Here is a 26,554-nt window from a genome sequence, read left to right on the forward strand (position 1 = left end):
GTCCACGTGTCCGTGATTAGGTGGACTTTCCCGGTAACTGCGTTGTTGAGGGCATGGCTAATGTTTTGGGACACGTGCTTGTGTAATGCGGGGACGGCACACTGGGAGAAATAGTGGCGGCTCGGGACCAAGTACTGAGGGAAGGCCGCGCCATCAGGTTGCGGAATGCTTCTGTCTCCATGAGCCTAAAAGGCAACATTTCGAGCGCAAGCAGTCGTGAAATGTGGAAATTTAGTACTGTGGCCTGTGAGGCGTTGGCTGCGTATTTGCGCTTGCGTTCCAAGGACTGGGGTATGGACAACTAAATGCTGCGCTCGGACGTGGACGTGCTACCTGATGCTGCTACTTGAGAGTGTGCAACGACAGGTGCAGGGCAGGAGGCATCTTCGCATGCACCATGGACAGAGGATTGGCTTGCATGCACAACAGCGGAAGAAGCAATGGTGCCACCCGCAGACACTGTTCCTGGACCCTGGGGTTCGGCCTGCAAAGTCAGGTGCTTTTCTGCCATGTGCCTGATCATGCTGGTGGTGGTCAAGTTGGTCGTTTTGCCACCCCTGCCACGGTTGCCTGCCTTCTTTCTGCGGCCACCACAATGCTTCTTCCTGCCTGTTGGGGTCCTCTGCCTCCCTCTCCCTGTGTGCTGCTGTCCTCGCTCTGCATGTCCTCCTGCCAGGTTGGGTCAGTTACTATATCATCCACCACCTCATCTTCCACTTCTGCACTCTGGTCCTAATCCTGACTTTCTGCCTATTGTGTCTCATCATCGTTCACCTCTTGTGACACTTTCCCACCGTCACCTTTGTGTGACCGTGGCTGCTCAAATATTTGAGCATCGCTCCATGCGATCTCCTCTTGCCCCACTTCAAGTGGACCGGGCGAGAGGGCCGAATCTATAAATGGGAAAGTAAACAGCTCTTCGGAGTGTCCAAGTATGGGATCAGTTGTCTCTGGGCACGGTGGGAGGAAGGAGGTTCAGGGTGAGGAATATGCGGTCCAGACTCACGGCTACTGAGACTTGACCATGGTGGTGGTGGTGGTGGTGGTGGCTGAGTGACTGGAAGCATTATCTGCTATCCAACCAATAACCTTTTGACACTGCTCTGGGTTCAGTAGTCGTGTGCTGCAGTCCCCTATTAATTGGGACAGGAAGGTCAAGCGAAAAGATGTGGGTGTTTGTTGTGGCACAATTTCAGCTTGCCCACGGCCTCAGCCTCTGCATGCACCATCATTACCATCACGTCCAGTTCCCCGTCCCTTGCCACGTGCCTTGCCCATTTTAAATGGAGGACAATATCTTCCACGCTCACGACAAATGACTGAATTTGGAGCGAACTTATATGTGATCCGTGTGACGGACAAACCTCAGTTTTAAATACCTGACCTGTAGGTAACTATTTTGAACAGCAAACTGGTGTCAATTGCTTCACTGACACACTGGAACAAATTTTTAATGGAGGCCAGAAATGGCAGTATTTTCTGAAAACGTATATGTGATCCGTGTGACGGAGAAAACACAGTTTTAAATACCTGGCCTGTAGGCAACTGTTTTGAACAGCAAACCAGTGTCAAAAACTTTGCTGACACACTGAAACATTTTTTTTAATGGAGGCCAGAAATGGCAGTATTTTCTGAAAACGTATATTTAATCTGTGTGATGCAGAAAACACAGTTTTAAATACCTGGCCTGTAGGTAAGTAGTTTGAACAGTAAACTGCTGTGAATTGCTTCACTTACACACTAAAGGAAATTTTTAATGGAGGCCAGAAATGGCAGTATTTTCTGACAACGTGCCTGCGCTCCTCAGTGTCTCTGAAGGATGGCATGCTGGATGGCAGCATTCTGCTACCATCCAGCCTGCCATCTCAATGCCGTCCCAGCGTGGAAGAATTCTCCTGCTCAAGCGGTGACATCATTAGCCGGCACTGCGTGCATAGGAGAATTCTCCCACGCTGTCAGTGACGTGCATGAGGTGAGCTGAGTTCATTGGACATGAACTCGGCTCATCTGGATGCCGTCACAGCCAGACACTGAGGAGCTTCACTGAGGAGCTTCACTGAGGAGCTTCTCAGTGTCTGCGGCATGGCAAGCTGGATGCCAGAGTTCTGCTGCGATCCAGCCTGTCATGTCAATGTAGCAGAGCTGAAGCCGCCCTGGGAACCATGGAAAGGTAAGGATGAGGTTGGTTTATTATTTTACTTTTATTGCAGGAGATCATTGGCTTCAGCTGGAATGGGCGTGACGGTAAGTAGAGTTTAATTTACAACATTAAAGAATTGCGTCTTTATTTCAATTAAAGGACTTTATTCTGTTTGTGTTTTTTTTAAACTTTCACTATGGGGTTAGTAATGGGGGTGTCTTATAGACACCTCTCCATTACTAACCTGGGCTTGATGTCAGCTGGCATTATAAGCTGACATCAACCCCAACCCTATTATCCCACTGCCACCGCTACAGGGCAGTGGGAAGAGCGAGGCTAAGTGCCAGAATTGGCGCATCCTATGGATGCGCCATTTCTGGGGCGGCTGATGGCTGGTGTTTCTAGCCTGGGAGGGGGCCAATATTCATGGCACCCTTCCTGGGCTATTAATATCAGCCCCCAGCTGTCTGCCTAGCCTTTGCTAGCTATTAAAATAGGGGGGACCACACGTCATTTTTTTTGGCGTCCCTCATTTTAATAGCTAGTAAAGGCTAGGTATTCAGCTGGGGGCTGATATTAGTAGCCTGGAAGCTCCGTGGGTATTACCCCCTTCCCAGGCTTCAAACATCTGCCCCAGCCGTCTGCTTAACCTCCGCTAGAGGCTAAAATTAAGGGGAACCCTATGCCAATTTTTTTTTTTTTTTAATAAATTCTTTATTTTAACAATGACAACTACAGTAACCAACAATGTCACTGTACTTATTATATATGTGACTGACATGTTTCTATCTATCTAATCCATGTGTGATGCTCTATTCTTTCTGTTCTAAATTGTCGGGTACCGATGTATACCGCTGCTGAATTGCCGGCTTTTCATGTTTCACTGTGAGCACTGTTCCCATCGATTTGGGCAATCACTGTAATGCCAAAACCACCATGGCTGTGACATTACAGTGAGTGGCAGATAATCTCAGCATGATTGGTGCTCTAAATAGTGCCAAACATGCAGGACGGGGACCCGAGCTCCCGCCCGAGCATCTATAAAGTGCTCGGCGAGCTCCGAGCATCTTGAGAACTGAGATGGGCGGGCGAGTACCGAGCAGTGGCGAGCATGCTCGCTCATCACTAGTAAAGAATATTCTGAGTGGCATCTATAATGTCCTTGTCAGTCCAAAGTTTGTACACATGGACCATTCCTCCTTGACCATTGGGGACCTCAATCATGGGGTAACTCTGTGCCTCATCTATTCTAAGGAGTTTGGGACTAGTCACACTCCAATGGCTATAGACAGTACCACTACGGGTCAAACTATGGTGTAACCTTATAGGAGACACTACATCCAGGTCTGGAATACTTAAATCCCCGGTCTGAGTTAACTCTATGGTAGGAGGAATGTCTCCAGACTCTGGAGCAGAGGGTGGTTGCACTTGCGGGGCAGGAGAGGAAGCGTGATAAGGTGGGGGTCTATTCGCAGCCATACATCTTCCTTATCACACAAGGGCATCATCTCAGTCCTTTTCTCCTGTTTTTTCTTTTGTTTACCATTTTCTCTTTTTCTTGCTTCACTTAACCATTTATTCACACTGGCAAGACCATACTTTCTTTTCTCCTTCTCATTACATTGTTGTATCTCTTGTACCAAATTTTCACATTTTGTCAAAGTAAGTTTATCATAAAATCTAAACTTTTTATGCCATTTATCAAGGTACTTCACACATTCAGGGTCTATTTTTTTTGCATATACTTAATATCCCCTTCTAGTGTTCCCTTTTTGTTGTCACACCAGACACAACCACAATCCACACTATTGCCTGAAACATTTCCCATGTTCACAACTTATATCCCAAACTCAAGACTGTTTGTTCAGCTTCGGTGGTATGTTATTCCTGGTTGTGCAAGATTAAAGGGGCACCTGAATGGTCTATTTTTTAGAAACATACACAACTAGAGTGAAAAATTGTAAGAGTTAGGCCTATAAGTTTTTGGCCAACAGGAACACAATGGATATTTAATCTGAAGACTGTTATTTCCATGTATCATTATGAAAAAGGACCGTATCCAGTTTCATTCAAGGGTTACTTTCTTGATACAATCTTAACAACTTTCCAGCCTTCAGATGAAATTCATAATAACAATCCTACCTTACAATTGAGGGCAAGACATTAAAATATAGCTGTGGATCTACGTCCCATAAGGACGAAGGTAAAACAACAAGATGAGATATATGTACAAGGTAAATCCTTGCACAATAGATGTCTACCCACTTGTAAGAAGTCTGACAAATATCAGTGGAATTCATATGTCATTAATAAGATAGAAGATTCTACTGGTTTCTTATTACTGTTACTAATACCCAGGATCTAAATAATCCTCGCTGATTACACTATGTCCTAGGTATATACCAGCTTGAATCTCTATATCCTGCCACCTTCGTCCAATAAAGGTTTATAACAGTACAAGCACACAATATACAACAATTTCCACAGTTAGAGACTGGACATACAATATATGTCTCTGTGTATGTGTGTAATAGACAAGAAAAACATATAAGACAAGAGATAAAAGTTCCCTCGTACTCCTAGAGCTGAAGTGCTGAGATAAAGTCTATTGACACCGCCTCTTTATTTCCAGAGACGTTCCCGTTCTTAAAATCAGGTATTCAGAGCACCACCGGCGCGGACTCTATGAACTCCTCAGTGTTATTAAGAGAAAAACACATAACAATACAACAGCAAATATTCTCTATTTAGGGATCAGATGGCGTGTACCTTGGTGTTTTAAACATCACAATAACCTATGAGTTGTCTCCAGTCCACAAATGACTGTCAACCACACCTAAGTGGACTCCCTTATACACTCAGGATTTTATATTTCAATCCTTATACATTCACTCAAGAGATCATTCAAGGAGTCTCATATGTAACATAAAACATATTTATGGCGTTTTAGTTCTACAAAAAACAAACGAATGAAAACTGCACATTCAACAGGAATCAAAATTCAACAAACTACAGAAGACAAAGCAAAATACCGGTAAAAAGTAATCTTATATTGAGCTCTTATATTGGGTTAATCCAGTGGATTCTTTAATCCCCGGGGGTCCTCGACCCTCACCATCTAGATAAATTTAACGTGCACACAGAGTTTTTTATTCCACAGTAGCCTTCTCACATTGGCTGTGTACCCATTCTACAAAATTTCTTACAACAACTAACAAACTCCAATCACATTTATGGAGTTTCGCAACTTACAGGAGTTTTACAACCCCAATTGCATGTGAACAACTTCCAACTTACAGGAGCCTACAAACTCCAATTGCAAATGTTCACAATCACAGTCGCCAAATCAATTTCTAGAATAACATCAATACTGGATTAACAAAGTTACCAAATTGAATGGTCTTACCTGTATTCAGATATAGACGATTCCCAGAGATCTTTGAACTATACTAAATCCGTCACTCTCCCTCAGTCCGGGATAACTGACAATGCCTCTGTTGACACCAAATTTGAAGGTGGAGGACTTACTACAAGAGTTACAAAACTCCCCCGTCCACAGTTTGCAGTCCTCACCGGTGAGGGAAAGATGTTGGATTCCCGGTCAACGCACCAAAATGTCAGTGGAGTTTTCTTCCTTACCAATTAGAAATCGTCCACACCTGAATTCGCAAGATAATTTGTTGTTTAGTTATTTTGTAGCAAGGAGACAAATTGATAGCCACAAAATCAAATGTCTACCCCATTGTCAATTTGTTTGAGTTTAAGTAGACACTGAAAGGCGTGTATTCTACTTCTGGAAACTTACAGAAAGAGATAAAGAACATATGGACAGAAAAGATATGAAGACCCTCTAGTTTTGACTAAGCATCTAATTAAAGAGATAAGAAAGTGAAAACACTATTTTCAGGAGATCAGCAGATATTCACAAACTTTAGAAGATACACTCCTCATTCTTATTTCAACTGAATGTCATTTTACATCTAAAATGCCTTATATACAATAAATAATAAAATAAGCAATGACTTTATTACAATTATTATAACACATTGTATGTGTGGGCTTGGCAGGGGCAATAAATGGTCCGTGTTTACTCAAACAGATAACACAAAAAAACAAACATTCACACAAAGGGGTAGTATTAAGTAATGTTTGCCATATGCATGGAGAACAATACCGGGCAACACATGGCCACCTAATGGTTGATACATGTAATGTTTAATTTTGGCACAGATATTATGGATCCAAAACCCCAAAAGCCAAGAAAACTTACACTCGCCTTGCAACATACAGTTAATACATTGGATTATATATGTGAAAATTTATCCATAAGGGTAAAAATTCAAAGGCATCAAATTCACTTCACATATGGTGCAATGCAAGAAGCAGAAATAAAATAAATGCTAGCAGAAAGTTACAAGGCCATGGAAGGGAAATCCAAACAATATTGCACTTTGTTTTGGTGCAAAAATTTAAAAGGATCTGGCCAAACAAATAACCACACATACTGGATGTACACATGGCAGCTAATTTATTTCATTTTTTAAAAATGAACTAACACTTTAACCCCTTTAAAGCCCAAGACGTACTAATACGCATCTGCCCCCTGGGCTTTAAGAGCCTGATATGTATTAGTACGTCATCACGATCGCACACAGGCTGTGCGGGCGCGATCGCCGCCGGGTGTCAGCTGATTGTCACAGCTGACACCCGGTACTAGGTGCAGGGAGCGGTCCCGCATCACTCCCGGCACATTAACCCCCGCAATGCTGCGATCGAAGTTGATCGCAGCATTTCGGTGGCAAGGGGAGATAATCGCATTACTCACCTCCTCTTCCGGGCTCCAGCGCTGTCGCGGCTTCCCGGATGTTGCCATTGACGACCCGATGTCGTCATGCCAACATCCGAGTCACCAGACAGCAGGAAAATATTTTGGTCATGCGCAGTGCATGATCAAACTATCTTCTCCCTGTGAAGCGCTGACAGCCTGCATAGCACAGGGATGGTGCTCCATTACTGTGCTATGCAGGCAATCAGAATAAAAAAAGTGAAAGTCCCAGAGTGGGACAAAGTATAAAAGTAAAAAAAAGTGTCAAAGTGAAAAAAAAAATAGAATTTTTTGTTGTAAAAATATTAAAAAAAAATAATCCACCAAAAATAAAAATATAATGTACCCATCAATAAATATTATTATGACAAAAAACAAACAATAAAGGTACACATATTTGGTATCGCCGCATCCAGAACGACCTGACCTATAAAATTGTCCCACTAGTTAACCCCTTCAGTGAACACGGTAAAAAATAAATAAATAAAAAAGCGAAGCAAAAACAATGCTTTATCATCATACCGCCAAACAAAAAATGGAATAACACGCGATCAAAAAGACGAATATAAATAAAAATTGTACCGCTGAAAACGTCATCTCGTCCTGCAAAAAACAGCCATACAGCTCCATCAGCCGAAAAATAAAAAAGTTATAGCTCTCAGAATAAAGCGATACAAAAAAATTATTTTTTCTAGAAAATAGTTTTTATTGTGTAAAAGCTCCAATACATAAAAAAATGATATAAATGTGGTACCACTGTAAACGTACTGACCCGAAGAATAAAGCTGCCTTATCAATTTTACCACACGCGGAACAGAATAATAAAAAAAAAAAAAAACAATTCCTGAATTGTTTGTTTTTGTTTATTCTGCCTCCCAAAAATCGGAATAGAAAGCGATCAAAAAATGTCACGTGCCTGAAAATGGCACCAGTAAAAACTCATCCTGCAAAAAACAAGCTGTCACATGACTCTGTCTGCCAAAATATGGAAAAATTATAGCTCTCAAAATATGGCGATGCAAAAACTAGATTTTACAAAAAAAATGCGTCTTTTAGTGTGTGACAGCTGTCAATCATAAAACCTCAATATGATTCTGGCATCTCTGTAATCGCACCGACTCGAAGAATAAAGTCGTCTAATCACTTATACCGCACGAGGAATGGTGTAAAAAATAAACTCTCGGTTTAGGGTTCTGCTAGGGTTAGGGTTGTGGTTGAGGTTAGAGTTGTGCTAGGGTTAGGGTTGGGGTTAGGTTAGGGTTAGGGTTGGGGTTAGGGTTAGGGTTGGGGTTGGGGTTAGGGTTGGGCTAGGGTTAGGGTTGGGGTTAGGGTTAGGGTTGGGGTTAGGGTTAGGGTTGGGGTTGGGGTTGGGCTAGGATTAGGGTTGGGGTTGGGCTAGGGTTAGGGTTGGGATTTTTTCAAAAGTAAAAAAAAAAGATGACGATATGGCGACTAGGGTTGAGCGCAAGTGCTTTTTATTTTCACGGCTCCATGTTATAAACTTCTGTAAAGCACTTGGGGGCTCAGGGTGCTCACCACTCATCTAGATAAGTTCCCTGAGGGGTCTAGTTTCCAAAATGGTGTCACTTGTGGGGGGTTTCCACTGTTTAGGCACATCAGGGGCTCCCCAAACGCAACATGGCGTCCGCTAATTATTCAAGCAAATTTTACATTCAAAAAGTCAAATGGCGCTCCTTCCCTTCCGAGCCCTGCCGTGCGCCCAAACAGTGGTTTTTCCCTACATATTGGGTATCTGTGTGCTCAGGGGAAATTGCACAACTAATTTTGGGGTCCATTTTTTCCTGTTACCCCTGTGAAAATAAAAAAAATTGTGTCTAAAGTAACATTTTTGTGAAAAAAGTTAAATGTTCATTTTTTTCTTCCACATTCCAAAAATTCCTGTGAAGCACCTGAAGGGTGGTCCCTAAAAAAATGGTTTTGTAAATTTTGTTAGAAAAATGAGAAATCGCTGGTCAACTTTTAACCCTTATAGCTCCCTAATGAAAAAAAATGGACATGTCTCCGTGTGGAGCACAAGGACACACAGTCCGTGAAAAAACACGGAGATGTACACAGACCCATAGATTTGAATGGATCTCCATGTGTCAGTGTCTCCGGTACGTGTGGAAACTGTCACCACTCCTACCGGAGATACTGATGTGTGAAAGAGGCCTCAATCCCTCCTGACCCCACACATAAACTTCAGCTCATCCAGCACCATGACAACCAGCACAGCAGAGTCCTGCATCCACTGAGGCCCCTGATCATGTGACCCCTGACTACTCCCCTCCTGTGACCTCATCACAGGTCCTGTGCGCGCAGGTGGAGGTATGTGGAGACCCCCATTACTGGGCGCAGGGGGCATTAACCCCTTCAGCACGGAGACTCTTTTGGTGTCTTGTGTTGCCCCTTTATAAGAATCATAAGGTTTTTGTTCTGTTTCCTGTAATAGATACATACGACCCAACTATGGAGACAGGAAGGGAGGAAACTTATTGTTCTCATAGTACAGGGCCCCTTTACTGCCCCCACAGTGTAATGCCCCCAATATGCCCCTTATGTAGTATGTATGATGCCCCCACAGTGTAATGCCCCCATTATACCCCTTATGCAGGATGTATGATGCCCCCACACAGTGTAATGCCCCCATTATGCCCCTTATGCAGGATGTATGATGCCCCCACACAGTGTAATGCCCCCATTATGCCCCTTATGCAGTATGTATGATGCCCCCACAGTGTAATGCCCCCATTATACCCCTTATGCAGGATGTATGATGACCCCACACAGTGTAATGCCCCATTATGCCCCTTATGCCGGATGTATGATGACCCCACACTGTGTAATGCCCCCATTATGCCCCTTATGCAGTATATATGATGCCCCCACACAGTGTAATGCCGCCATTATGCCCCTTATGCAGTATGTATGATGCCCCCACACAGTGTAATGCCACCATTGTGACCCTTATGCAGTATATATGATGCACCCACATAGTGTAATGCCCCCATTATGCCCCTTATGCCGTATGTATGATGCCCCCACACAGTATAATGTTCCCACAGTACCGCCATCCCTCCCCACACTGTATAATGTTCCCACAGAACCGCCATCCCCCCACATACAGTATAATGTTCCCACAGTACCGCTATCCCTCCCCACACAGTATAATGTTCCCACAGTACTGCCTGAGGTCCTGCAGTTAGAATAAGTCCTGAAGTTTAAGGGTACTTGCCCATGATCCGGACTAGCAGTGTTTTGGACGAAGCTCACCTGCGCTGCGTCCAACATGCTGCATTCTACAGTAGAAGTAGAGTGGATGGAATTTCTATAAATCCCATGCCCACTGTGCTTCTGTTAGACTCTGCGCAAACTGACCTGCGGCATGGGTCTACGAGCCGCAGCATGTCAATTTCTGTTGCAGAGATGCCAGTCTCCGCAACAGAAATTTCCACAATACATTGTATAGGATGCATTAAATCTGCATGGTTCAGTGAACAAATGCGTACTGAAGTGCGTGATTAGAACTCAGCGCTTTGGACGCAGCCAAATAACTCTGCATCCAAAGCGCTGCTGGTTCCTGATCATGAGAACGTAGCCTTACAGTTGGAAAAATCCCTCTAGAAAATGTTTTTACCTTTGCCTGCTCCCCTCCATGTAGACTCTCGAGCATGTATACTTGCATGTAGGGGAGCAGGCCTTACTAGATATCGAGGCTTTGTACAGTAATATACCGCATGAGGATGGTATCAGAGGAGTAAGACGTTTCTTGAAATCGAGATCAGTAGAGTGTAGCAGACATAATGACTTCATGGAGGATCTTCTAAAATTCACTCTTACTCATAACTTCTTTCTTTTTGACAGGAAGTACTTCCACCAGCTCAGGGGTACTGTGATGGGGAGCCCCTGTGCCCCCTTGTATGCTAACCTATTCCTGGGCTGGTGGGAGGAAACCACAATATTCAGGGATGATCATAAGTGGTGACATCCATGTATTGGGGTGTGGTATAGATATATTGACATTTTTATCATCTGGTCTGGGACGAGTGAACAATTTCTTGAATTTGTCTGGGAACTCAATATCTATAGAGTGGGCCTGAGATTTATATCAGAGGTTAATTATAACCAGTTGCCTTTCCTGGATGTACTAATCAAGAAAGAACGGGATGGGACCCTAGGGACACTCATCTATCATAAACCTATGAGCACTATTAAACTATTGAAGTGGGATAGTCACCACCCCATCCCACTAAAAAAAGGAATACCCAAGGGACAATTTTTACAGTTGAGAAGGAATTGTTCTAATGTCACAGATATTAATATACAGGCAATAGACATGCATGAACACCAGATTCAGGGAAAAAGGTATCCACAGTACATTTTGGATTCCGCACGATCGTTTGCAGAAAAACGGAAGAGACAGACAATCCTCCATACCTAACCAAGACACCAAGAAAAGATGGGATAACACAAGTAGTAGGAACTGACGACAATAGAGTGACCATATCTTTAATATACTCCAGAAAAGACTAGGATATAATTGTGGCCGACACGGACCTGCGTGGTTCTGTGGTATCTACTCCTACAATAACTTTCAGAAAGGGTCGTTCATGACAAGTAGCGCAGGCACAGTACATTACTGTAGACACACTTCATTCTATATGTCCTATGTCAATTCACCAATAGTAATAGATCTCCTAGTCTGGGGAGCGGTTTTGGATGAAGTGAGATATTTATGCATGGACACCTGGCTATTAGGCGCACTATGCTGAACTTCATGAATTAACATCCTTGTATCAAGCCTTCTGATGAACCTGTGGGAGAACCGCGTCAAAGCGGATTAATTAACCCCTTTACTACCCAAGGTGGTTTGCACGTTAATGACTAGGCCAATTTTTACAATTCTGACCACTGTCACTTTATGAGGTAATTACTCTAGAACGCTTCAACGGATCTCACTAATTCTGACATTGTTTTTTTAATGACATATTGTACTTCATGATTGTGGTAAAATTTCTTCAATAACACTTGCGTTTATTTGTGAAAAAAACGGAAATTTGGCGAAAATTTTGAAAATATAGCAATTTTCAAAATTTTAATTTTTATGCCCTTAAATCAGAGAGATACAGTACAGACCAAAAGTTTGGACACACCTTCTCATTTAAAGATTTTTCTGTATTTTCATGACTATGAAAATTGTATATTCACACTGATGGCATCAAAACTATGAATTAACACATGTGGAATTATGTACACTGTGTTCCAAATTATTATGCAAATAATACTTTCTCAGATTTTCAAATAACTATTAGAGTACAATTGAAAGGTTTTTGTACAAACTGCCTATGATAACAGTATATTTTAAAAAAAATAAAAAACTCAAACTGCACTTAAAATGCATGTTCCAAATTATTATGCACAGCAGAGTTTTCAACCTTTTCATTTTAATAAAGAACAAAAAAATGGTAATTTTTGAAATTATAAGCGTTAGCAGGTTATTACAAACTGAAATCAAACAGTTTTCAACTCAAAACTTTATTCTAGGTGATGGTACATCAACCAGCCATCCTCCACTCCATACATCTGGACCATCGAGATCATTTCATGCATGATAATGCCCCGTCTCATGCTGCACATAACACATCTGCATCTCTGGCTGCTATGGGCATAAAAGGGGACAAACTTATGGTGTGGCACCCATGCTCCCCTGACCTCAACCCCATTGAGAACCTCTGGAGCATCATCAAAAGGAGTGTCTATGATGGCGGGAGGCAGTTCACATCTAAGCAACAGCTCTGGGAGGGTATTCTGTCCTCATGCAAAACAATTAAAGCAGAAACCATCCAAAACCTGACAAATTCAATGGACGAGAGAGTTCAGAAGCTCCTTTTGAACAAGCGGTCCTATGTGCAAATGTAACATCACCTAGAATAAAGGCAGTTATCATAGGCAGTTTGTACAAAAACCTTTCAATTGTACTCTAATAGTTATTTGACTGGAAAATTACAATGACTGCAATTCATATAGGTAATTTGGGAAAATCTGAGAAAATATTATTTGCATAATAATTTGGAACACAGTGTAGTTAATAAAAAAGTGTGAAACAACTGAAAATATGTCTTATATTGTAGGTTCTTCAAAGTAGCCACCTTTTGCTTTGATGACTGCTTTGCACACTCTTGGCAGTCTCTTTATGAGCTTCAAGAGGTAGTCACCGGAAATGGTCTTCCAACAATCTCGAAGGAGTTCCCAGAGATGCTTAGCACTTGTTGTCCCTTTTGCCTTCACTCTGCGGTCCAGCTCACCCCAAACCATCTCGATTGGGTTCAGGTCTGGTGACTGTGGAGGCCAGGTCATCTGGCGTAGCACCCCATCACTCTCCTTCTTGGTCAAATAGCCCTTACACAGCCTGGAGGTGTGTTTGGGGTCATTGTCCTGTTGAAAAATAAATGATGGTCCAACTAAACGCAAACCGGATGGAATAGCATGCCGCTGCAAGATGCTGTGGTAGCCATGCTGGTTCAGTATGCCTTCAATTTTGAATAAATCCCCAACAGTGTCACCAGCAAAGCACCCCTACACCATCACACCTCCTCCCCCATGCTTCACGGTGGGAACCAGGCATGTAGAGTCCATCCGTTCACCTTTTCTGCGTCGCACAAAGGCACGGTGGTTGTAACCAAAGATCTCAAATTTGGACTCATCAGACCAAAGCACAGATTTCCACTGGTCTAATGTCCATTCCTTGTGTTCTTTAGTCCAAACAAGTCTCTTCTGCTTGTTGCCTGGCCTTAGCAGTGGTTTCCTAGCAGCTATTTTACCATGAAGTCCTGCTGCACAAAGTCTCCTCTTAACAGTTGTTGTAGAGATGTGTCTGCTGCTTGAACTCTGTGTGGCATTGACCTGGTCTCTAATATGAGCTGCTGTTAACCTGCGATTTCTGAGGCTGGTGACTCGGATAAACTTATCATCAGAAGCCGAGGTGACTCTTGGGCTTCCTTTCCTGGGGCGGTCCTCATGTGAGCCAGTTTCTTTGTAGTGCTTGATGGTTTTTGCAACTGCACTTGGGGACACTTTCAAAGTTTTCCCAATTTTTCGCACTCACTGACCTTCATTTCTTAAAGTAATGATGGCCACTCGTTTTTCTTTACTTAGCTGCTTTTTTTCTTGCCATAATACAAATTCTAACAGTCTATTCAGTAGGACTATCAGCTGTGTATCCACCTGACTTCTGCACAACACAACTGATGGTCCCAACACCATTTATAAGGCAAGAAATCCCACTTATTAAACCTGACAGGGCACACCTGTGAAGTGAAAACCATTTCCGGTGACTACCTCTTGAAGCTCATCAAGAGAATGCCAAGAGTGTGCAAAGCAGTCATCAAAGCAAAAGGTGGCTACTTTGAAGAACCTAGAATATAAGATATTTTTTCAGTTGTTTCACACTTTTTTGTTAAGTATATAATTCCACATGTGTTAATTCATAGTTTTGATGCCTTCAGTGTGAATGTACAATATTCATAGTCATGAAAATACAGAATTTTTTTTAAATGAGAAGGTGTGTCCAAACTTTTGGTCTATACTGTATGTCACACAAAATAGTTAATAAATAACACTTCCCTCATGTCTACTTTACATCAGCACAATTTTGGAACCAAATTTTTTTTTTATTAGGGAGCTAAAAGGGTTAAAAGTTGACCAGCGATTTCTCATTTTTCCAACAAAATTTACAAAACCATTTTTTTAGGGACATCACATTTGAAGTCACTTTGAGGGGTCTTTATGACAGAAAATACCCAAAACTGCACCTCTTAAGGTGCTCAAAAACACATTCAAGAAGTTTATTAACCCTTTAGGTGCTTCATGAATATTTGAAATGTGGAAGAAAAAAGTTAACATTTAACTTTTTTCACAAATATGTTACTTTAGGCCCAATTTTTTTTATTTTCACAGGGGTAACAGGAAAAAATGAAACCCAAAATTTGTTGTGCAATTTCCCCTGAGCAGGCAGATACCACATATGTGGGGAATAAACACTGTTTGGGCGCATGGCAGGGCTCGGAAGGGAAGGAGCGCCATTTGACTTATTCGAATGTAAAACTTGCTTGAATAATTATCGGACGCCATGTTGCGTTTGGGGAGCCTCTGATGTGCCTAAACAGTGGAAACCCCCCACAAGTGACACCATTTTGGAAACTAGACCCCTCAGGGAACTTATCTAGATGTGTGGTGAGCACTTTGAACCTCCAGGTGCTTTACAGAAGTTTATAACATGGAGCCGTGAAAATAAAAAAATCTAACTTTTTCCACAAAAATGATGTTTTAGCCCCAATTTTTTTATTTTCACAAGGGTAGATGGAGAAAATGGACCCCAAAAACTTTTGTGCAATTTCTCCTGAGTACGCCAAGACCCCATATGTGGGGAAAATACAGTGTTTGTTCGCATGGCAGAGTTCAGAAGGGAAGGAGCACTGTGTGACTGTTTGAATGCAAAATTGGCTGGAATTGAGAGTGGACGCCATGTCGCGTTTGGAGAGCCCCTGATATGCCTAAATAGTGGAAACCCCCCACAAGTGACCCCATTTTGGAAACTACACCCCTCAAGTATTTTATCAAGGGGTATAGTGAACATTTTGAACCCAGAGGTACGACACAGAATTTGATAACATTAGGTCATCATATTGAATAAGTTGTCATTAGTCTTGAGCGCAAGTGCTCACTAGTTGAGTTTGCATCGGGTACTCAGGTATGCACCATGTATCGCGGCTGCTCGAGTGACATGCTCGAGTGCCCGCTCGCATGTTTCACGGTTATTAGACACCCGTAAAAAAACATGCGGGGATCGCTCGTGCATGGCAGGCAGTCCCCACAAGTTTTTTTGGGCCGCGAAGCATATGGGGCGGAGACTCGAGCATGTCCCTCGAGCATCCGCGATACTCAGTGCATGCCCGAGCACCCAATGCAAACTCAAGTAGTGAGCACTTGCACTCAACACTAGTCACCATATCGTCATCTTTTTTTTTTTTTTACTTTTGAAAAAAATCCCAACACAACCCTAACCCTAGCCCAACCCTAACCCTAGAATTTATTTTTTACGCCGTTTCTCGTGCGGTATAAGTGATTAGACGACTTTATTCTTCGGGTCGGTCCGATTACAGCGATACCAGAATCATATGGGGTTTTTATGATTGACAGCTGTCACACACTAAAAGGCACATTTTGTTTTGCAAAATCTAGGTTTTGCATTGCCATATTTTGAGAGCTATAATTTTTCCATATTTCGGCCGACAGAGTCATGTGATGGCTCGTTTTTTGCAGGACTAGTTGACGTTTTTATTGGTACCATTTTCAGGCTTGTGACATTTTTTGATTGCTTTCTATTCTGATTTCTGGGAGGCAGAATAAACAAAATCCGACAATTCAGGAATTGTTTTTTTGTTTGTTTGGTTTTATGCTGTTCCGCGTGTGGTAATATTGATAAGGCAGCTTTATTCTTCGGGTCAGTACGTTTACAGCGGTACCACATTTATATAGTTTTCTATGTTTTGGTGCTTTTACACAATAAAACCTATTTTGTAGAAAAAAAAATTTTTTGCATTGCTTTATTCTGAGAACTATAACTTTTTTATTTTTCGGTTGATGGAGCTGTATGGCGGCTTGTTTTTTTGCGGGACAAGATGACGATTTCAGCGGTACCATTTTTATTTATATTTGTCTTTTCGATCGCGTGTTATTCCATTTTTTGTTTGGCGGTATGATGATAAAGCATTGTTTTTTGCTTCGTTTTTTATATTTATTTTTTACCGTGTTCACTAAAGGGGTTAACTAGTGGGACAGTTTTATAGGTCAGGTCGTTCCGGACCCGGCGATACCAAATATGTGTACTTTTATTTTATTTTTTTTCATAAAAATATTTATTGATGGGTACATTATATTTTTATTTTTGGTAGTTTATTTTTTTTATTTATTTATTTATTTATTTATTTTTCATTTTTTAACACTTTTTTTACTTTTATACTTTGTCCCACTATGGAACATTCTCTTTTTTTTACTCTGATCACCTGTATAGAGATAGAACACCATCCCTGTGCTATACAGGCTGTCAGCGCTGCAGATGCAGAAGACACTTTGGTCATGCACTGCACATGACCAAAGTATCTTCCTGCTGTCTGGTGACCCGGATGTTGTCATGACACCCCATCTCCTGAAGTGAAGTCAAGTCATTGTAGGACCTCAAAGTCTGAGAGTCCCAGATAGATATTTGGTGTTTATACAGCTTCCACAATGGATACGCATAACATTTGCCGCATAAAGGCCTCAGGTGAATCTCAATGATAACTGCAGCAGGTAGTATTCAGAAATTTATACATTCAAGTTTAAACATCATCATAAAAATATTATGGTCCAAATAATGCTCAGATACTTAATGCAATAGAGCTGAGATATCATGTAAATATTCGATAGAAATGTTTTTACCCCTAGGTGAGGTTGACCAGGCAACAATATGCAGATATAATCCTAGAGGATGCCAAGGTATAGTCCTACACTCAATGCTTCCAAGGGAAGCAGAGATAACATGTAAACTGATAGCTCCCTCAAAGACAGTCAACTCTCATTGCTGAGTAGCCCCCCAAAAATAAAAGAGGTGGAATTTATTAAGCCCAATTGACAACGATTGGCTTGAGAGAGGTTATATGAACCAAAAAGTTGCCATTTGGGCATAATAAAGTCCATCTTTATTTCAATTTTGTAAGTTTTAGAGTGCTGCCTTCTATTTATAATATTAAAAAAAAAAATTAAAATATATATAGTAGTAGATCAGTTCACTTGGCTGCATATTGTTACGAACGTGGTTTGTGGAGCCACTGTGCCACGGACCGAGGAGTGCTTGGAGTGGTGTAACTAGGGGCCTCGCCAATCTGACCCTGGACGCACGGCAGCTTTACGACTCCGCGATCCGAGAATAGACGAGGGCGGAGGCCTAGGTGATACTCCAGAACAGGCCAATGGCCGCCCAGCAGCTGCACCCAGGACCCAGTAGGACAGGTAGGATGGTGCCCATTAGCAGCACACAGGTGTTAGAACCCTCCTGTTTGTTTTTTCCATCTTGTTTTTTGTGGACACGTGATCATCTGCCTTTATATTCCAGCTCCGCCCTTTTGGCTGTGCTGGACTTCAGTGTTTGACTGTTTCTCTAGCCAGGTGCTTCGGTGCCTTTCTCTGTCAGTTCGCTTGGTCCTTCTGGGACCTCTAGTACCTTTTTGTCAGTTTGTCTTTTTGTGTTTTGCAACAACTTCTCTGTTTAGGAGGTGTCCCATTTGTTCCAGTCCTTAGTTTTTTTAGGGACCCCTCCCTTTATGCTATAGGTCTCCGTTCAGACTAGCCGAGGACTGAGGCGGGTCTGTTAGCTAGGAACAGGCAGCCCGCTACTTCGTAGGGATTCAGCTTAGTCTTACTGTAGGGACAGCTTTCCCCTATCTTTCCTTAGTTCATGTTGCAGATCATAACAACAGGATAGCACCGGAGAGCATCAGGCTGGATTGCACCTGAGTGCAGCAGGCTTGGATTGCACCGGAGTGCATCAGGCTTGGATTTCACCGGAGTGCATCAGGCTTGGATTTCACCGGAGTGCATCAGGCTTGGATTTCACCGGAGTGCATCAAGCTTGGATTTCACCGGAGTGCAGCAGGCTTGGTTTGCACCGGAGTGCAGCAGGCTTGGTTTGCACCGGAGCGCAGCAGGTTTGGTTTGCACCGGAGTGCATCAGGCTTGGTTTGCATGGAGTGCTATGCAACCTTTGCAATATAGACTGTAGAACAGGAAGGTTGCTCAGGCACCTCCCCAGCAGGGAGGAAGCAGTATACATTAGTTTAGGGTCACAAAGACAATTTTGTGTTTTCCATGAAAACTCATACTTTTATTTATCAAATGAGTTGCAAAATGATTAGAAAATATCGTCCGGACATTGACAAGGTTAGAAATAATGATTTTTATAAGAAAGAACAATTTTCTCCTTCAAACTTTGCTTTTGTCACAGAATCCTCCCTTTGCAGCAATTCCAGCATTGCAGACCTTTGTCATTCTAGCTGTTAATTTGCTGAGGTAATCTTGAGAAATTTCCCCCCATGCTTCCTGAAGCCCCTCCCACAAGTTGGATTGGCTTGATGGGCACTTTTTGCGTACCATACGGTCAAGCTGCTCCCACAACCCCTCAATGGGGTTGAGATCTGGTGACTGCGCTGGCCACTCCATTACAGATAGAATACCAGCTGCCTGCTTCTTCCCTAAATAGTTCATGCATAATTTGGAGGTGTGCTTTGGGTCATTGTCCTGTTGTAGGATGAAATTGGCTCCAATCAAGTGCTGTCCACAGGGTATGGCATGGCGTTGCAAAATGGAGTGATAGCCTTCCTTTTTCAAAATCTGATTTACCTTGTACAAATCTGCCACTTTACCAGCACCAAAGCAACCCCAGACCATCACATTACCTCCAACATGCTTGACAGATGGCATCAGGCACTCTTCCAGCATCTTTTCAGTTGTTCTGCGTCTCACAAATGTTCTGTGTGATCCAAACACCTCAAACTTTTGATTCGTCTGTCCATAAAACTTTTTTCCAATCTTCCTCTGTCCAATGTCTGTGTTCTTTTGCCCATATTAATATTTTCTTTTTATTAGCCACTCTCAGATATGGCTTTTTCTTTGCCACTTTGCCCTGAAGGCCAGCATCCTGGAGTCACCTCTTCACTGTAGACGTTGACACTGGCGTTTTGCGTGTACTATTTAATGAAGCTGCCAGTTGAGGAGCTGTGAGGCGTCGATTTCTCAAACTAGAGACTCTAATGTACTTGTATTGTTGCTCAATTGTGCAGCGGGGCCTCCCACTTCTCTTTCTACTCTCCTCTGAAGGGGGTAGTGCACACCTTTGTAGGAAATCTTCAGTTTCTTGGCACTTTCTAGCATGGAATAGCCTCCATTTCTAAGAACGAGAATAGACTGTCGAGTTTCACATGAAAGTTCTCTTTTTCTGGCCATTTTGAGAGTTTCATAGAACAAACAAATGTAATGCTCCAGATTCTCAACTAGCTCAAAGGAAGGTCAATTTTATAGCTTCTCAAATCAACCAAACCGTTTTTAGCTTGGCTAACATACTTGTGAAGGGTTTTCTAAACATCCATTAGCCTTCTTACACAGTTAGCAAACACAATGTACCATTAAAATAATGGAGTGGTGGTTGTTGGAAATGGGCCTCTATACACCTATGTAGATATTGCAATAAAAACAAGACGTTTGCAGCTAGAATAGTCATTTACCACATTAACAATGTATAGAGTGAATTTCTGATTCATTTAATGTTAGCTTCATTGAAAAAAAATGTGCTTTTCTTTCAAAAATAATGACATTTCTAAATGACCCCAAACTTTTGAACGGTAGTGTATATGTAATGTCCCACAGCCATTGGCTGGGAACATAATAGCAAGTGCACACGCTGACCCTTTAAGAGGGCGGAAGGCTGTCTTCCACTCATCTCCCCGGCGAATGCGGATTAGATTGTAGGTGCCTCTTAAATCTAATTTGGTGAAGAACCTGGTACCCCTTAATTGGTCAAACAACTCAGGGATTAGTGGGATAGGGTATTTATTTTTCACCGTGATTTGGTTGAGGCCCCGATAGTCTATACAGGGTCGGAGCGGTCCATCTTTCTTTTTAACAAAAAAAAATCCGGCCCCAGCAGGAGAAGAGGACTTCCGAACCCTGGCCAGATTCTCCTGAATGTATTCTGACGTAGCTTGAGTCTCAGCTGGAAACAGTGGATAAATTTGGCCTCTTGGGGGTGTAGATCCGGGAATCAAGTCAATAGGGCAGTCATACGACCTGTGAGGCGGCAAAGTCTCTGCTTCCTACTTGTCGAATACATCAGGAAAGGCCCAATAGTTGGACGGCAGACCAGGCCGCAAAGCTGGAGAAGACAGCGCCCTAGCTGGACGTACATTGTTCAGACACTTCTCATGGCAGGAATGTCCCCAGTGGAGCACCTCTCCAGTCCTCCAGTCCAACACAGGTTCATGTTGTCATAGCCATGGTAAGCCTAAGAGAAAGGCGTGAGACATGTGGGAAAGAACATAGAAGACTATCTTCTCAGTATGAAGCACCCCGATATGAACTTCAAGTGGCTCAGTAGCCAGACGAACCGTCTCCCGAAGAGTTCTCCCATTGACAGATGTTATTGCCAGATGGTTTTGGAGCAGATGAACTGGGATTTGGATGCGATCCACTACAGCCAGGAGGATAACATTTTCTGCTGCCCCGGGATTCAAATACGCAGTCTCCATAAACTGAGATTCACTGGTTGACACAGCCACAGTAAGGGTCAGGGGTAGAGAGGTGTCTTTTCTGTCTCGGGAGGCTTCTCCTACCAACCGTAGACGCTGGTGTTTTCCTGCCTCACAGGACAGGTGCGAATGAAGTGGCCCATTTCTCCAAATGCAGGCACTGGCCTTTAGCGCGGCGATCCCTCTGTCACTGGCGAGTGCAAAGCGGTCGACCTGCATGGGTTCAGGTGAGGCCTCGACAGGGGATGACGGAGGAACAAGCGGCCCTTGGAAGGTTGGAGCCAGGCAGCATGATCCTCTCTCATGTGCCACCTCTTAGGTACGCTCTCAGAGGTCCTCGATGGTAGTTGGTAGGTCTCAACCGACTAGCTCATCCTTAATATTTCCAGAAAGCCCCTCCCAGAACGTCGCCATCGAAGCTTTGTTTTTCCAGTCGAGTTCAGATGCCAGAGTGCGGAAGCGTACCGCATATTGTCCCACAGATGAATTGGACTGACGTAAACGGAGAAGAGCGGAAGCTGAAGAGGTGGTCTGCCTGGGTTCATCGAATGTTTAGTGAAAAGACTCCAAGAATGCCGGAAAATTGGAGATGATCGGGTCCTCTCTCTCCCATAATGAGTTCAACCACGTCAGGGCCTTGCCTCCAAGGTGCGACATAATGAATGCTACCTTTGTTCGGTCCGAAGGGAAGAGGTGAGGAAGAAGTTTAAAATGTAGCCAGCACTGATTGATGAACTCTCGGCAGAGCTTCGGATTGTTATCAAAGCGTGGTGGAGCGGCGAGTCGGGGGCGAGTTGGGGGCCTGAACCTCGAGCTAAGCAAACAGACTGAGAAGGTTCCAAAGAAGATATGGCTCCTTAAAAATGGGGGGACTCTGGAGAGATGTTTATGGCCTCCAACTTGGTAGTCAGGGACTGTAACTGCATTGACAACTTCTTCTGCACGCCTTTCTGTTGGCAGAGCTCTTGGTACATGGTCTGATCGGACGGGATCCAGGGTCCAGCGGAGTGCATGGCCTGAGCAAACTGTCACGAACGTGGTTTGTGGAACCACTGTGCCACGGACCGAGGAGTGCCTGGAGGGGCTTTGACCCAATCTGACCCTGGATGCACGGCGGCTCTATGACTCCGCGACCCGAGGGAGGTGGCCCAGGTGGTCAGGTAGGATGGTGCACAAGAGTGGCACACAGAATAGCATCGGAGAGCATCAGGGTGGGTAGCACCGGAGTGTGGCAAGGTTTCACTAAAGTGCAGCAGGCTTGGTTTGCACCGGAGTGCAGCAGGCTTGGTAGCATAAAGTAGTACACAACCTTTACAACATAGACTGTAGAACAGGAAGGTTGCTCAGGCACCTCCCCAGCAGGGAGGAAGCAATATACGGTATACAGTTGAACTCAAAAGTTTACATACTCCGGCAGAATTTTTGCCTTCTTGGCCTTGTTTCAGAGAATATGAATGATAACAAAAAAACGTTTTCTCCACTCATGGTTATTGATTGAGTGAAGCCATTTATTGTCAAACTACTGTGTTGTCTCTTTTTAAATCTTAATGACAACCAAAAACATCCAAATGACCCTGATCAAAAGTTCACATACCCTGGTGATTTTGGCCTGATAACATGCTCAGAATTTGACACAAATGGGTTTGAATGGCTACTAAAGGTAACATCCTCACCTGTGACCTGTTTTCTTGTAATCAGAGTGTCTGCATAAAAGCTGAGTGCGTTTCTGGGATCTAGACAGACTCTTGCATCCTTCATCCATCCACTAACGTTTCTGGATTGTGAGTCATGGGGAAAGCAAAACAATTTTCAATGGATCTAAGGGAAAAGGTAGTTGAACTGTATAACACAGGAAAGGGATACAAAAAGATATCCAAGGAATTGATAATGCCAGTCTGCAGTGTTCAAACTGTGATTAACAAATGGAAAATCAGGGGCTCTGTAAAAACCAAACCACGGTCAGGTAGACCAACAAGAATTTCGGCCACAACTGCCAGGAAAATTGTCTGGGATGCAAAGAAAAACTCACAAGTAACATCAGCTGAAATTCAGGATTTTCTGAAAACTAGTGGTATGGATGTTTCAAGATGCACAATAAGGAGGCACTTGAAGAAAAACGGGCTGCATGGTTGAGTTGCCAGAAGAAAGCCACAAAGTATCTTGCCTACAATACGCCAAACAGCACAGAGACAAGCCTCCAAACTTCTGGAACAAGGTAATTTGGAGTGACGAGACCAACATTGAACTTTTTGGCCACAACCATAAATGTTACATTTGGAGAGAGGTCAACAAGACCTATGATGAAAGCAACTCCATTCTTACTGTAAAGCACGGAGGTGGATCGCTGATGTTTTGGGGATGTGTGAGCTACAGAGGCACAGGAAACTTGGTAAAAGTTGAAGGAAAGATGAATGCAGCATGTTATCAGCAAATACTGGAGGTAAATTTGCACTCATCAGCCCGGAAGCTGCGCATGGGACATACTTGGACGTTCCAACATGACAACAATCCAAAACTCAAGGCCAAGTCGACCTCTCATTGGCTACAGCAGAGCAAAGTGAAGGTTCTGGATTGGCCATCTCAGTCTCCTGACCTCAATATCATTGAGCCACTCTGGGGAGATCTCAAACTCGCAGTTCATGCTAGACCGCCCAGGAATTTACAGGAACTGGAGGCTTTTTGCCAAGAAGAATGGGCAGCTTTACCATCAGAGAAAATAAAGAACCTCATCCTCAATTACCACAAAAGACTTCAAGCTGTCATTGATGTTAGAGGGGGCAATACACAGTATTTAGAACTGGGGTATGTGAACTTTTGATCAGGGTTATTTGGATGTTTTGGGTTGTCATTAATATTTAAAAAGAGAAAACACAGTAGTTTGAGAATAAATGCCTTCACCCAACCAATAACCATGCGTGGAAAAAAAGTTTTTTTGTTATCGTTCATATTCTCTGAAACAAGGCCAAGAAAGGAAAAATTCTGCCGGGGTATGTAAACTTTTGAGCACAACTGTATGTAATGTCCCACAGCCATTGGCTGGGGACGTAATGGCAAGTGCGCGCGCTTGCCCTAAGGACTCGACCAGAAGCTCTGCTGGAAAAAGGCAGAGCATGGGGGAGGAAAGCGCCAGCTGCGGAGCGGGTGAGTGACCTGACACGCCGGAATCCCTGCCTTTTAGAGCGGGGATCCGGCATGGCGCTAACACATATAGAGATAGATACAGGAACACAGTCTCTTTAAATCTTCTACTGGGTTTATTAAGAGTGCTGCATAAACCACGGTAATGTTAGCAAAAACAAACACGGCCTTCCCGGCCTAACAGGAAAACAAAACACAACCGGTAACAACGGGTTACCTGTTGCTACGGGTAACAACCCGCTTCAGAAACAAACCCAATGTTTAGCTTTCCTTCACATGACAAAGCAGCTCAGAGCTTTCACCTCCAGGTCCATCCGACACCAAATGCTCTAAAAGGCTGGGAATTTATCCTTTGACCTCCTCCCTCTCTATAGGTGTTTAATCACCCTAGCACTAAAGATTGCTGACTAACCCCTTATCACTTCGTGTGCTGGAACATTTTTCCTATTTTTTTATTACTGAAGCTAACAATCTCAGTGCTACATATCTCCCCTCCAGTACTTTGCCAGTGACTTTGTCACATTTACCCCCCTCTGCCCAAAGCTGTAGGTTTTCGCACCTTCAGTTATCAAACAGGGAAGTTTAAACAGGGCATCTGCGTTACTATGCAGATTTCCAGGCCTGTTTCACATGAAAGATGAAGACCTGTATCCCTGAGCTTCAACTCAGAGAATGCCATGACTGCTTCAGGAGACAATTTGGCCATTGACGACTTGTCCCCTTAAGAAGGTCGGTCAGGGGTACGGCTATCATGGCAAAATTCGGGATAAACCACTGATAGTATTCCACCATTCACAGAAATGTCCGAACACCTGTTCCTTGGAGACTGGTTTCCGCCAATTTTGGACTGCCTCCGGCTTATTCACTTGCAACTTTACTTTGCTTCTTCCGACAATATAGCCCAGGTATTTTGCCTCCTTTTACCCGATGGCACACTTCTTTGGTTTATGACAAACCACCCTTTCTTCATTGCATCCAGCACGGCCTGGACCTCCTGCAGATGACTTTCCCAATCCGGGCTAAATATCACAATACCGTCGAAGTATGCTGCGGCATACTTTTTGTGAGGGGCTAAGGGCAGGTCTATGGCCCTCTGGAAGGTAGCTGGGTCTGTTTGCAGCCTGAATGGGCTTCTGCTATACTGGAAGCAATCGTCCGGTCACTGTAAGAGGCTGTCTTCTACTTGGCACTTTGAGAGAAGAGAATTTTCCAGTAACCTTTCATTATGTCCAGGGAGGTGATGTATCTGGCTGGTCCTAGCTTCTCTATGAGTTTATAGTTGCGCAATATCGGATATGCGTCAAATTTAGCCCCCTATCTTTAAAATCACCTTGCAGCGGGCTTTGGGGATTCTATACGGCTTTTGGTTCACCTGCACATGTGATCCCGTCAGGATTCCATGTTCACCAACCTGCGTACATCTTGGCAACTCTGAAAACAGGTCCTGGTTCCGCTGAAGCAGTTCTCGGCACTGTTGTTTCTGGTGAAATTGTTTCTGCCACGGTGACACTCTTAGTGTCACCTTGTGGTCTGTCCAGCCAACATAGAATTTCAATGTGGTTTCTCTGTTGCACTGCCTAGATGGATAGTGGCACAAAAGGATTTTGGAAGGGAGAGGTGATAACGTTTAACTGGTAGGTGGGACAGGACTTGCAATTTCTTAGGATTTCACGGTGACATCTGGGCCAATAGAACCTTTGCATGACCCGTTCTTGAGTTTTGTCCACCCCCAGATGGCCACTCAAGACATGTGAATGGGCCCTGTCCAACACCCTTTGTCTATAGGGTCCTGGTACCAACAATTGCTAGTCTATCTCCTTCCTCACCTTAGTAACCCGGTACAATAAGTCCCCACTCAACATGAAATAGGGACACCTGGTGTCAGCCCCCGACTCCTGTGATATGCCATTTATAATGGTTACCTTATTGAATGCTTCTTTTAGAGTTAGGTTCCTATATTGGGTGAACCCCAAATTTTCTCTGGCCCTTTACACAGAAGGGAAACTCGTCAGACTCTGGGGTTGGTGAGACTTTTTTAGGGCCAACCCATTTCTTACCCAAATAATCGAGGTCACCGCCCCTCCCTCACAAGTCCTAAAACAACACAAAGTCCCG

The 26,554-nt window shown here is 43.5% G+C and overlaps 2 protein-coding genes across 2 annotated transcripts in view; one reads left to right on the forward strand and one right to left on the reverse strand.

Moving 5' to 3' along the window:
- The window catches only part of LOC141182586 (uncharacterized), a 162,563-nt gene that overhangs the window by 44,913 nt on the left and 91,096 nt on the right, over positions 1-26,554 (reverse strand). The gene's annotated exons all lie outside the window — the stretch shown is intronic.
- The window catches only part of LOC141182587 (uncharacterized), a 28,900-nt gene continuing 11,577 nt past the window's right edge, over positions 9,232-26,554 (forward strand). The window contains exon 1 of the mRNA XM_073660740.1: positions 9,232-9,293. The gene's annotated coding sequence lies outside the window, so the exon portion shown is untranslated. The remainder of the gene's footprint in view (positions 9,294-26,554) is intronic.

This window comes from Phyllobates terribilis, unplaced genomic scaffold (assembly GCF_046119375.1).
Source record: "Phyllobates terribilis strain yellow unplaced genomic scaffold, ASM4611937v1 Scaffold_35__1_contigs__length_13245226, whole genome shotgun sequence".
Lineage (NCBI taxonomy): Eukaryota > Metazoa > Chordata > Amphibia > Anura > Dendrobatidae > Phyllobates > Phyllobates terribilis.